The 14,073-nt window shown below is 35.9% G+C and overlaps 1 protein-coding gene across 6 annotated transcripts in view; it reads right to left on the bottom strand.

Moving 5' to 3' along the window:
- filip1b (filamin A interacting protein 1b) overlaps window positions 1-14,043 on the bottom strand; it is a 37,176-nt gene extending 23,133 nt beyond the window's left edge. Inside the window, exons 1-2 of one of the 6 annotated variants that reach the window (XM_079887976.1) lie at window positions 11,387-11,586; window positions 11,060-11,314 (exon numbers count right to left, since the gene is read on the bottom strand). The gene's annotated coding sequence lies outside the window, so the exon portion shown is untranslated. Of the gene's footprint in view, window positions 1-11,059; window positions 11,587-13,933 lie in introns of those variants that run through there. The other 5 variants (XM_079887975.1, XM_079887978.1, XM_079887974.1 and 2 more) reach the window with 5 other exon arrangements.
- Between the last annotated feature and the right edge of the window lie 30 nt (window positions 14,044-14,073).

Raw genomic sequence — 14,073 nt, forward strand, 5'->3', positions numbered from 1 at the left:
AAAGATGTAAAATATGTCTCTGATGTCCCCAGAGTGTGTATGTGAAGTTTTAGCTCAAAATACCCCACAGATATTTTTATATAGCATGTTAAAATTGTCACTTTTTGAGGGTGAGCAAAAACACACCGTTTATGTGTGTCTCTCTTTAAATGCAAATGAGCTGCAACTCGCGGCACAGGGGGCGGGGCTTCAACAGCTTGCACTCACACAGACATGCACTGAACATTTCAAAAACTTTTAGCCTTTTATGTTCAAACCGAAGTCAGACAAAGATGGAGAGACTCAAGAAGAAGTGACAACATGTAGAAGCAACAGGACATTTCTGAATGGTTAGTTGATGAATTTTTGTAGCTTATATGTAGTTATCTTCTAGTCATTGATAAGCATATTATGTCATGATAATCTATAAATCGTGTTCAGGGGGCGGGGTTTATGTAAATTTTAGGGTTGGTGATGTCACTAACCCGGGAGGAATGTCGTGTAGTCTCTACCAGCCGTTTGTTGTAGTCCTTAAAAAGTGATTTCTTTAAAAGCAAATATCTCCCTTTGCTTTGAACTTTGAGTGTCGTAACTTTGCAGATGTTGTTTATGCTCAAACAGCAACATTACACACTAACTAAAGTTAGAAAAGTGAAATCATAATCAACCACCCCTTAAGACATCTTATTTTTAATGATCCCATTTGTTTCTCCCAGACAGCAATGAAAACAAAAATTAAGCAAAAGCTGACTTGCTGAAGTGTCCTGCTTCTCAGATGTTTCCCCTGAGGAAACAAAAAGTACTCTAGATGTGTCTGCTAATGAGTCTTTTTTGACTTGCTTCCTTACAACAAGATACATGTACATTAAGATTTGATTTCAGAGAATGCATCTTAAATGCGCCAAATTTTTTCACACTTAAAACAAGTGTGGAAAAAAAAAACTGCCAAGTACAGTAAAACAAAATAAACTATTAAAGATACAGTCTCTGAAAACAATTCTTAAAGGGCACCTATTATGCAAAATTCACTTTTACATGGTGTTTGAACATAAATGTGTGTTGGCAGTGTGTGTACACAACCACCCTATAATGATAAAAATCCACCCAGTGCTTTTTTTATAATCCCCATAAATCATAAGCACTGTCTCAGAACAAGCTGTTCTCAGATTCGGGGCAATGTGACGTCACTTTGCACAGGCCCCTCCCACGACTGTTGATTGACACTGCAGTTTGAGCCTAGACCCACCCTGAGTGAGCTGGACACAGTCCGCCATTGTTCGACGCTTGAGCAGCTGTAGACAAGAATGTCTCCTAAGCGATTGAGGTGTTTTGTTGTTGGATGTAAGAATGAACATAGCAGTCTTCATTTACTCTCGTTGTTACTCGAGGATGGATCAGTACAACTGTTTGTGATCCAGCTTATGGTCTCCGGAGCGACAGGACTAACGTGACTGACCACGGCAGAAATGAAAGTGAGAGCACGCACTTTATCACAGCTCATTGAGTCATTTTACGGATATAAGGTTTACCAGATTATTAAGCACCCACTGAAAAGGTGTGTATATATTTGTTTATTTCATTTTTTCATTTCATAACACTTTATTTGTCCCCAAGGGGCAATTATTGAGGCCATGTAGAGTCACGTAAACAATATACATAAAAACATCAACATTAAATAAATAATAACAGTGTACACAGAGTACATATTAATAAAAGTCCACAACAAGTGGATACCTTAAAAACACAACTAGTCCATACCATATATAAGAATAAATAAATACGTAATTATATATATACGGAGTACAAAAAAATAAAAAAATAAAAATAAAAATAAACTTTTTACAACTAACAGTTTACTGTTAGTTGTAACGAGTGTTTTGTGTACTTCGCTGTGTATGTTGATGATAATGAAAGGGAGAGAGCGAGAGAGTTTATGGATAAGACTTTAATGCGCACTTCTTATACTGTGTTTATTCAGCTCTTACAGTGATTCTCTGGAGTAAAACTAACGCTCATCTTTTGTGTGATGTACAATAAACTTCACTGAACTCGTCAGTATATTTTGGTCATCATTCGGACGGGGTTTGCTACAGCAGGCTTGTATTAATAGTGGATAAAAGCAGATGACAAATAAGTTATAACCATAATTAAACTAAACTATACCTGTTCTATCTCCATACAGCATATATTCTCTGGCTCTGTGGGCATTATTGTCCGACTCCGAGTCGAAATGAACACTGCAACTGAGAGTTTCTGTTCTGATATTATCAGATGAGATTGTCCTGGCTCTGAGCGCGAGCTCGTGATGCTCCGCCCCCTGGGCCGGCAGCAGCAGTTCATTAGCATTTAAAGGGATACACACTAAAACAGCATGTTTTTCTGAGCTACAAAAAATGACAATTTAAACACGCTGTAAAAAATTATCTGTTGGGTATTTTGAGCTAAAACTTCACATACGTACTCTGGGGACATCAGAGACTTATTTTACATCTTGTGATGAAGAGTCATAATAGGTGCCCTTTAATATTGTATGCAACGCAAATATGCTTTGAAGATTTTGGGATATTTTAACTGGAAAATTAGACTAAAATACTTAAAATTAAGAATTGATTAAAGTCAGCTTTAAACTGAAGTTGCGATAGTCTTTTCTTCTCTATTGTGACGTATATCCGAGTGAAACGGCTTCTGGAACCAGAACAAATGTGGGCGGGGCTTGATTTTGTCCATGTGGAATTGATTGGATGGTTGTGGTTTGCTATTGGTCAATCTCATGTGAGTGACAGGTTGCCCCGGCCTTGCACCGGTAAACACGTCGTCAGAGATTTTTAGATATTTTAACTGGAACATTATACTAAAATACTTGTTAAGAGTAGGATTCCACTTGCTGTATGCATAATATAATTGTCAAATTTCCATCTATTTTTATTGCTCCTAGGAAAAATTTCATACTTAAATGAGCATAGCAGAATGCAATTTCACCAAAACCAAAGCATTGTCCTCTGTAATGAGAAACCCTCCTTACAGATTCAGTCATTCTCTCATCAGAAACACACACAACCTACAACATTTTCAGTGCATTGGACGAAACGCTTCCTGTGACGGCACAAGCTCTGACCATCTGCCATGCCCTACTGTATCATCCTGTAACGTAAGCCTCTAAAAATACCCATATCACAAGTGCACACCAGCTATTTGTGCCAGGATGCAAAGAAAAAATCATCAAATAAAAAATGAACCCTATTTACTGCCTTCTGTTGAAGGTCTACAGCCTTAATCTAATAAATGTGACCTGATGTCACCCAACATGGCAAGGAGAGAGAGTGTGCAAAAGAGATATATAAAGAGAGGACACTGAGAGGTTTTAGAGTGCATTTAAAAATAGGAATCATATATCCAAGTTTAAAATAGCGCCTGATGAAATATGTAGAGTCGCGTTTTAGGTGAGAGTTCAACAGGACTCTCATACTGTACTTTACGATGGTTACGCAGTACTACTGCACTGAAATTTGCCTCTTTTCTCATCTGTATCACCTGTGCCTATTTAATTTATTTATGTCAGAGGTAAAATACAGTCAGTCCGTCATTAACGCAAAACAAACACAGATAGGCTGAATAAAACCCCCGTCTTTATACAATTATGATTGTGGAATGTAGCGGTTGATCAATCAGAATCAGGTCTTCTAGAGAGCTGTGGAATATATAATAACTTTCTGTGGAAGATGCAGACTGTAATTCCAAATTCATTGTGATGGGGTCGAAATAAGTTCAGTTAGTAATGATGATGATAAGTACTTTAGGAAGTGGTATTTTGCAAAGCTGTAGTTTAAGAATTGTCAAAACCTACATTTGGATGGATGGATGACAGACAAGACAGAATGAATAAACGACAGACAGACAGACAGACAGACAGATAGACAGATAGATAGATAGATAGATAGATAGAATAAATGACAGACAGACAGAATGAATAAACCACTGACAGACAGACAGACAGACACGACAGACAGACAGAACAACAGACAGACACTTAGATAGAACAAAGAAATGACAGACAGACTGACAAAGCGACAGAACGACAGACAGACAGACAGACTGAATAAACGAAAGACAGACAGAACGAATAAACGACAGACAGACAGACAGAATGAATAAACGACAGACAGACAGACAGACAGACAGATAGATGGATAGACAGAATAAACGACAGACAGACAGAAAGAATGAATAAACGACAGACAGACAGACAGACAGACAGACATACAGACAGATAGATGGATAGACAGAATAAACGACAGACAGACAGAAAGAATGAATAAACGACAGACAGACAGACAGACAGATAGATGGATAGATAGAATAAAAGACAGACAGAATGAATAAACGACAGACAGACAGACAGACAGACAGACAGATGGATAGATGGATAGACAGAATAAACGACAGACAGACAGACAGACAGACAGACATACAGACATACAGACAGATAGATGGATAGACAGAATAAACGACAGACAGACAGAAAGAATGAATAAACGACAGACAGACAGAAAGAATGAATAAACGACAGACAGACAGAATGAATAAATGACAGACAGACAGACAGACAGACAGAACAAATAAACGACAGACAGACAGAACAAATAAACGACAGACAAACAGACAGAATAAATAAACGACAGACAGACAGACAGACAGAATAAATAAACAACAGACAGACAGACAGAATAAATAAACGACAGACAGACAGACAGAATAAATAAACGACAGACAGACAGACAGAATAAATAAACGACAGACAGACAGATAGATAGAAGGATAGATAGAATTAATTTCTGACAGACAGACAGAATGAATAAACGACAGACAGACAGACAATGAATAAACGACAGACAGACAGACAATGAATAAACGACAGACAGACAATGAATAAACGACAGACAGACAATGAATAAACGACAGACAGACATAACGGTTAAACGACAGACAGACAGACAGAATGAATAAACGACAGACAGACAGATATCTAGATGGATAGATAGAAAAAATGACAGACAGAATGAATAAATGACAGAGACAGACAGACAGATAGATAGATATATAGATAGATATATAGATAGATAGATGAACCTTGTCAAGTCAACATTATATTAATTTATAAAAATAGTTTCAGAAACACACAGCACTATGAATGCAATGTCAAGCCTTTTCTCAGAAATAGCTCTGCTATCTGGAACATTCTTTCCGTTGCACAAACGGCTCCTTCAAAATCACCTCCTTCAGAAAGACATCTGCTGACCCAGAATGAGAAACACTCGTTGTGTAATGACTTCAGCGTCAGCTTCATACACGCTTTGGGAGTCATTTATATCACAGCGCTCGCTTTTGTCCTGCCTGGCTGAGATCGATGAGTAAATGTTACTGATAAGCATGTTTTCTTACGGCCGTGTGTTTCTACTCCGATCGTCCGTCATAGAGGACGAATGACCAGATGAACAGATGCCTTTCTGATGGGAGGAAGATGATGTCATTTCCCATGTACAGTTAAACAGAGGATGGAGGAAATAAGTTAAAGTGATCAAGCTATTGTATCACAGCATGAGTAATTTTATATCACACTAACAGCATTAATAATGATTCTATAGTCATTTTTGTTGGAAAATAAGGCCAGGAACATCATGCATCAATTTTTATCTTGTTAATAATATTTTAGTGTATTCAAATCACTTTGGATTAATTCCTTTCTGTGATTTTAATTTTAATTTCCTTTCTGTGTGAAGCACTTGGAATGACCATGTAGGAAATGTGCTATATAAATAAACTTGCCTTGCCTTAAAGTCTTAAGTTGCGAGAGTCTTTTCTTCCCTATAGTGACGTATATCCGAGTGAATCGGCTTCTGGAACCAGAACAAATGAAGGGCGGAGCTTGATTTTGTTCATGGGGTTTTGATTGGATGGTTGTGGTTTGCTATTGGTCAATCTCATGTGAGTGACAGGTTGCCCCGCCCTCGCGCCAGTGAACGCGTCATCAGAAAAGAGAAGAGATGTCGCTGCAAGAGGCTGGGGGAAATATTTTGATTAAAGATTATGAGGCACATGAATTTACAAAACAATAATGATCTGCATTCTGCATGGATAAATTATTTATAACAAATACTGCAATAATCAATAAAAAAAAAACAAGAATTGTCAATTTTGATTTCATGGTGACTTTAAAGAATAAACTAAACATCAAATTAGTAATTAGTAGTATGTCACAATCGAAAAAAAAAAAAACAAAAAAAAAAGATTTCCAATGGCTCTGCTTGATCATTTGGACGAGCTTTGCAGAAAAAGCGCAAAGCCATGAGCGAGCCCAGATCTCTCAGCGTCTGCAGTAATGCTTTTGGCTCTCTGCCGTGTTTTTTCTGACAATAGGTGTGGGCTGCAGCGGAGAGATGATCTCACCAGGGTCTGCTTTAGCTGCAATGATATAATGTTAATCCTACATCCCACGGCTGTGTCACTTTTAGAGACACACACACCCTTCCAGAAGGAGTAAAGCCTGAGGCTGTACAGCCTTGAGTACTAACAGGTGAAGAGTTTAAACTTCAACACATGCCCGATGTCACCGCTCATGCTCCTTTAAAAATAAACACACCTCACTTTCTGTTTATAATGGTTCCTATAGACATAAAATGTGACTGCTAAGTTTACAACAAACTACTCTAACTGTGCCAGTACCATGGTAAAGTGATTATGTCAGATGGTTATACAAAGGTACTTAAACCTTTTAACTGTATATCCTTCAGTATTTAAGGACTGTTTATAAATGTTTTTTAAAGTCTCTTCTGCTCACCAAGGCTGCATTAATTTGATCAAAAATACAGTAAAAACAGTGATATATTATTACAATTTAAAATAACTTTTCTATGTGAATATATTTAAAAACGTAATTTATTCCTGTGATCAAAGCTGTATTTTCATCATCATTACTCCAGACTTTAGTGTCACATGATCCTTCAGAAATCATTCTAATGATGATTTGCTGCTCAAGAAACATTTCTGATTATTATTAGCAAATTTGAAAACAGTTAAGCTGCTTCATTCTTTTTTTTTTTTTTTTAGAAATCTTTGTAACATTATAAATGTCTTTACTGTCACTTTTTATCATGTTGTGTCCTTGCTGGATATAAGTATTAAACGGGTGGTTGATTATGATTTCACTTTTCTAACTTTAGTTAGTGTGTAATGTTGCTATTTGAGCATAAACAACATCTGCAAAGTTACGACACTCAAAGTTCAAAGCAAAGGGAGATATTTGCTTTTAAAGAAATCGCTTTTTAAGGACTACAACAAACGGCTGGTAGAGACTACACCACATCCCTCCCGGGTTAGTGACATCACCAACCCTAGAATTTACATAAACCCCGCCCCCTGATCATGATTTATAGATTATCATGACAGAATATGCTAATCAATGTCTAGAAGACACATAAGCTTCATAAATTAATCAACTAACCATTTAGAAATGTCCTGTTGCTTCTACATGATGTCACTTCTTCTTGAGTCTCTCCATCATTGTCTGAATCCGGTTTGAACATAAAAGGCTAAAAGTTTTTGAAATTTTCAGTGCATGTCTGGTGAGTGCAAGCTGTTGAAGCTCCGCCCCCTGTGCCGGGAGCAGCAGCTCATTTGCATTTAAAGGAACAGACACAAAACGGTGCGTTTTTGCTCACTCTCAAAAAGTGACAATTTTAACATGCTATAAAAATATCTGTGGGGTATTTTGAGCTGAAACTTCACATACACACTCAAAGACTTATTTTACATCTTTTCTTTTTTTTTTTAAATGTCTGACTTCCTATACTATGGTATTTACAGTACATTGTTTTCATAGGAACTGCAAAGAATACCATAGTACATGCCCCAAAACATTGTGATACCAATGTCGTTTGAAATTTCTGTGTTTGAAATATACTCTGGTAGTGTTGAAATATTGTCTCTATTCTATCCACCTTATTCCTAAATGAGCTATCAGTTTTCTTTCATGTTTTATTTAAGAATAACGTAACACTTGGTATTTTAACGTGACATTTATAACAAGAATATCTATGAGCTCTTTACAGTCACTGCATTCTTTTCCTCATGATTACTTTCTTTTTTCCTCTTGCATTCTGCTGTAATAGTATGAAAAAGGTCAACATGTACTGCACATTTGTGGTCTGTTCTCCCGATTTAATTTACGATATATGCCATTAATAATTCACTGGAATGCACGAAGAATCTCTCTTTTTTTTCTCCCCAAATACTCACGTCTCTTTCCAGGTTTGTTTTCACAGGTAAATACAATTTATTATATGTCAAAATGACTGAAATCACTTTGAAATAGTATCACGCAATGCTGAAGTAAATTATTTTTTTTATTTTACATAATACAGATTACCACAGTGATATTTTGTCCGATTTTGCTGTGGAAAGATTCACGCTTTTGGGGTTATTCACGGTCCGTTGAAAGTACCTTGCTAATGCTTTTACACTTTTAAATGTCCTTTTAATGTTCAATGGTTGAAGGGTGAGTAGAATAATGTAATGTCATTGTACACAGTTTAAAAATATATATTATTGCGTCCATAGAGCTAGTCTTTCAACTGATTGTTTACAGCTTAATTCGCGTAATTCGCGCAAAGCATCATGGGGCGTAGGAATAATGTAGATAGAAAACAATTGTAGAATTAGTTTGAATACAATAAAAGCCAGATGTGTTTTTAAGGCCTTATGGCCTATGTGACTGTGACTACAAAGGTCAAGATGTGAAGTGTGTGCAGCCACTGAGCAGTTTTTGCATAGTCTTTTGCATAGTCTAGATTTTCTGGTAAACACCTGACGATGTTAAAGAATAAGACCGTTGTTAAGAGGTGTCACGTGGAAGAGTTGATTGGCCTTGGAGAATGAGAGAGTTGACCATCAATTGGCAGAATGCCACAATTAGAGAGAAAGGCAAAAGATGGTGGAAAAACAAGAGGGGTGAATCTTACCAGACGTTACGTCACTTGATTATTGCGAGATAACAGATAAGAAAAAGGTATAATAATTGTGTCTTGGTCAAAGGAAAAATCAGATGTTCTGCAGGCAACTCGGCTTTGTTCAATAAAGTCTTATTTTGAGTAGCCATATTCATATACCATGGTATTATCATGGCCTTAGATAATGTCATGGTACCATACACGTATTTATTTCATACTTTAAAGAATGCCATGGTACTACCAAGGTACATGTCTAAAACTGTAGCATATCCACCATGGTACTTCAATATATTTCATAGTACAAATTATAATATTCATATACCAAGGTATTTACTATGCCACATGTTGTAAAGTCATAGTTCTTTGATAAATACGATGGTACTGTATTCATTCACAGTATTTACATGGTTCTCCAAAGTACTTCAACGAATATATTTTTCTGTACTTTTCGTAAGTGTATGTTTTAGTAAACTCACCAAAGAGTGATGGCAACATTTTAGAACCGGCATGCTTTTTGTTAAAAATAAACTAAACATTATGTGAATTAACTAAACAAAGCATCTAAACAAGCAGCCTCTGTTTTGTTGTCATGACGATGACGAGCACCAAAAGTAGGAGAGGAGGCTTGTTGTCGTTTCTCACACGGTGGTGCAGAATTAGAGAGCTGATGTCATGTACCGTGTCTTATCGCAGCGCGTCAGGTCATTAGTTCAGACGCTAACTGTGGCCGATGATTCAAAGGAAAACATTGGGCCAATCATTCCTGCGAGCACGGAAGAAATCAGACACTTCTGATCTCACAAACTGCAGCCACACCGTTCCCAAGTGACCATAATAGTGTACTGATGATAGTATGAATACAGAAAGCATTTATCATCAGTACCATTGTTGATATAACAAAGTACCACGGTATTGCATGGTGACGTCACATTATGACAGCTCAGGAATTCCAACGTTATTTGCAATGCCTAAACACAAGCACTCTGGACTTCATCGCTTCTCTTTCCCCTCACCCACACGTGGACTTCCTCCACAAACTGAAATGTTTAGACAGATCCTAAAGTCCAGAGAGAGTCTTGAGTCACACAGGCTGATTTAAGACATCATCTCTGTTGCTGACGAACTTTAAAGCGCTGTAAAGGTGCCAGTCGGCTCCCCTGGGCCCGTCACAGAGGAACTCCTTCAGTAGGAGATGGAATCGCTAAGTGCAATCTGATGAAGCGCTTCCTGAAAGCTGCCCTTACTCACAATGAAGTCAGAGCCCAACAAACCTCGCAGTTACATGGTCACCATGCACATAAACACAAATAAAACTAGATTCTTGTACTTCCTGCAAAGGATGCGAGGGGTTGTTGAAGTTAAAAGATGGCTTGAGTCCCTTCTTCAACATAAATTTGAAGAATTTGTTTTTTTAATCTAATTCATCTGCCAGGCAAAACTGATAAGTCTGTCTGCTTAGAAATGTAGTGGGGCATGTTGTCACACTCTATAGGGTAAGTTAACACTAAAAGATCCTGTTGATTGTAAGCTTCTTATTTAAACAGTACCAAACAAATTTTAACAAAATGGAAAACGCAAAAATAAAAATAGCATTTTGGTATCAAAAGTATCATTATTACAATTGTAATAAACTATATAAAATTACACAGACACACATACATTTATATACACACATACATTTATATATACATTATATATATATATATATATATATATAGTGCTGTTTATAAAGGCTATATGTTAGTGCTGTCAAACCGATTAATCTCGATTAATCACATCTAACATAAACGTTTGTGTTTACATAATATATGTGTGTGTGTATATATATATATATATATATATATATATATATATATATATATGCGTGTGTTTATCTGTATGTGTAATTTTATATCATTTAATAATTGCTTAAATAATTTTACGTTTTTTGTCAGCCAAAATTATATGATATTTTTTCCTTTAACATTTTCACTTTTAACCTCATACACACACACACACACACACACACATTTATACTCACACACACAAATATTTTGATACAAACATAATATGACATTTTTAAGAAGTGCACAACATACCTTTTTTTATATGGTCCCAAGTTACAGGTCTCAGTTCACAGATGACTTTGTGTCAAAGTCAGCGAAGACTTCAAAACCGTGTCAAAAGAAACGTCCACTTTAATGTCCATCTGTTCCTGGAATAAACCATCACAAAGACGCTCCTTCTTGCTGTCCTGCCTTTCCGTGGTCTTCTGCTCCTACAGGGATTGTCCAAGCACTGGCGGTCTGTGAGAACTGTATTGTCCTCTGTCCAAGCCCGAGCGAGCAGAATGACTGAGAAAAGAGAGATAGAGAATGACCAATAAGAAAGAAGGTAGAGATCTGGTTGATATCACTCAAGCTCACTTCTTTTGCCTTCACAATGTCCTGGATGAGGGAAAGACGGGACAGTTTAGACTGTCTGGAGAGACCCCAAAGTCCTTTATGTCCTGACCCGTGAAGCCGTGTGTTGACTAAGAGCTAATTTTAACTCATGCGCTCAGTCTCTCGTAGCGTTTAGCAGCTGAGGGGGTTGAAACAGACGTCTGTGAACCCTGCTGACAGCTGGACCACGGTATTCCTCCAAATGAGGAAAAGACTGTCATAACTACCCAAGCAGTTGCTGGGAAAGAAATGAACTTTCTAACTCAGGTAGATCAAACACTGGTGAATGAAGGGGAAATGGTGTAGGGGAGCAAAACTAATATTTGAGAGCAAATCAGAGTGAGCTGTGAACATATCCATATTTATATACATGTATCAAATTTCATAAAAAAAAAAAAAAAAAATTATATATATAACTTTTTATTTCTTATTTTATTTATTTATATATTCATTTATTTGTATTTTTTTTTATAAAAATAAAGCATATTTTTGAGCTGTTCATTCATTCATTCATTCATTTTTTTTCAATTGTGACAATTTCCATGACAGTTAAGCATTTTTTACCTCCAAATTATCATTCCTATAATGCAAAAAAAAAAAGAAAAAAAAAAGAAAGAAACAAAAGTAAAACATTTATGCATTCTGGTAGCATTTTTTCTTCTGCATTTAATTTATTTTAAATAAAAATGAAAATATAAAATAAATAAATATTAGACTTCATTATCTTAATGCAAAATGTATATTTCATACTGCTTTGCTTAGCTTCATTTATGCTCTACTTTTATTTCATGCTGATTTAATTAATAATATTTTTATTTTTTTTATTTTTTTTTACTGGATTTACAACGAGAATCACTATAGGAAATTCTAAAATGGAAAAGTAAAATATCTTGATGCATCACGGGAACAAGAATGAAATTTCTTTCCGATTTATGATAATGAAAATTAGGGTGACCTACATTTCTTTTATCTCTCTTTTTTTGCTTTTGAGTATGGGGTAAACTGTGACTGAGACATGTTATTGTGAGATTCATTCACTAAGCTGAAGCATGTAAACAAAATAAACATTTTTAACAATGTAAAACAAGCAGAACTATCGGTTGGGAGACAAGTTATTCCCTGACTTTTGGCAAAGTCTCGCAAAAGTGCCACAAGCGTGACAGCAGGTCATGACAAACACTGACACAGAAGTGTCAGAAATGTCACAGAGTCATTTAAACAGGCTTGTGTTTACAGCTCAGTTAGCTACTGTAAAGCTGTTTGGCAACAACACTTGTTGTCTTGCAACACATTAGCCATGACGAGAGCACTTCAAAACATTTGTTGCTCAAGCGTTTGAAATCAATCTCCTTAATTCACAGAATCGTATCTCCATTTATTAAACTTTATTAACATTTATTAAACCAAATTAAACTGATTATTTACATTATTTATACTAACAGAAATACCATGCCAGATGCCACTATCATGGTTTTTTTTGTTTGTTTGTTTTGTTTTTTGAATGTGGTAGGCTAAATACCAAATGGCACACAACTTAGGCAACCTTTCAGAAACAAAAACAAAACAAAGTATAGCTGCGAGCAGCAATTATCGGGGCTTAAGCGCTTTAAGCACGTGTGTAAAAAGGTATTATATTTTTATTTAGCAAGCCATCTAGATCATAGATGGATAAAAGACCAAAAAAATTACAATAAAATTTACAGCCAATTTACTAAGGAAATATATTTTTTAACTTTTTTTTTTTTTTTTTACAGTTATAGCGCCACCTATGGTCCGATCTCCATAAAACTTTGCATGCTTGTTTTAGATATGTCTCATGTGCTGCTCATCTAATTTTGAGTTTTCGTTTAGGATTTATAAGCTTTTGAGTATATTTTGCAATGCCCATTTTCTAAATGACCCTGTTATAGTTATCAAGAGGGTAAAATTAATTAATAATAATAATAAAAAAAAACATTTTTCAGGAAAAAAACTAAATATGTCTATGTGAACTGATGCACATGAGTGTTTGTTACCTGAATTAGCCTAACTGGCAGAGAAGTCCAGACAAGAACACATTTAATATGTTACAACACAACATTAGAATACGCACAACATCACCCACAGATGTAAATATGTCAGTCTTGGTCACATAAATGCAGCGTTTCTGTGTATCTACAACACAAGACATCATTAACTTCACAAGTGAAAGAATGCTAGCAGTGACTGTGGGCGGCACTGAAGCATTCCTGCATACTATTTCATTTTAGAGAGTTATAATATGTAGATTAAAGTACAGCAATGAAACAGAAGACTTACTTATCAGATAAAGTTACTGAGCTCATTCGGACAGAGATTTCATTGTCATTTGGTTGACCATCCATTTAGAGCTAACAGTGCAAAAAAGCGCCCTCTAATGGCCGCTTTGACAACCAAAATACAAAAAGGCCGCATTTGGTATATTGTGGTTACTAAATAGTAATAATACTATATATTTCTAAATTAGTCCACTAAATAAAAAGAAACAAGAGTTATGAGGAGTCACTTTACCTGAAGATATCATGTCCATATCATGTTCCTCCGCAGGTGCCATCAATACCTCAAGCACTTGTTTGCTAATAAGATGAACTTTAAACATAGCTTTAAAGATTTTAAAGTTAATTTAAGGAAACCGTGTGTCTTTCACATTA

This window comes from Squalius cephalus (assembly GCF_949319135.1).
Source record: "Squalius cephalus genome assembly, chromosome: 12".
Classification (NCBI taxonomy): Eukaryota; Metazoa; Chordata; class Actinopteri; order Cypriniformes; family Leuciscidae; genus Squalius; species Squalius cephalus.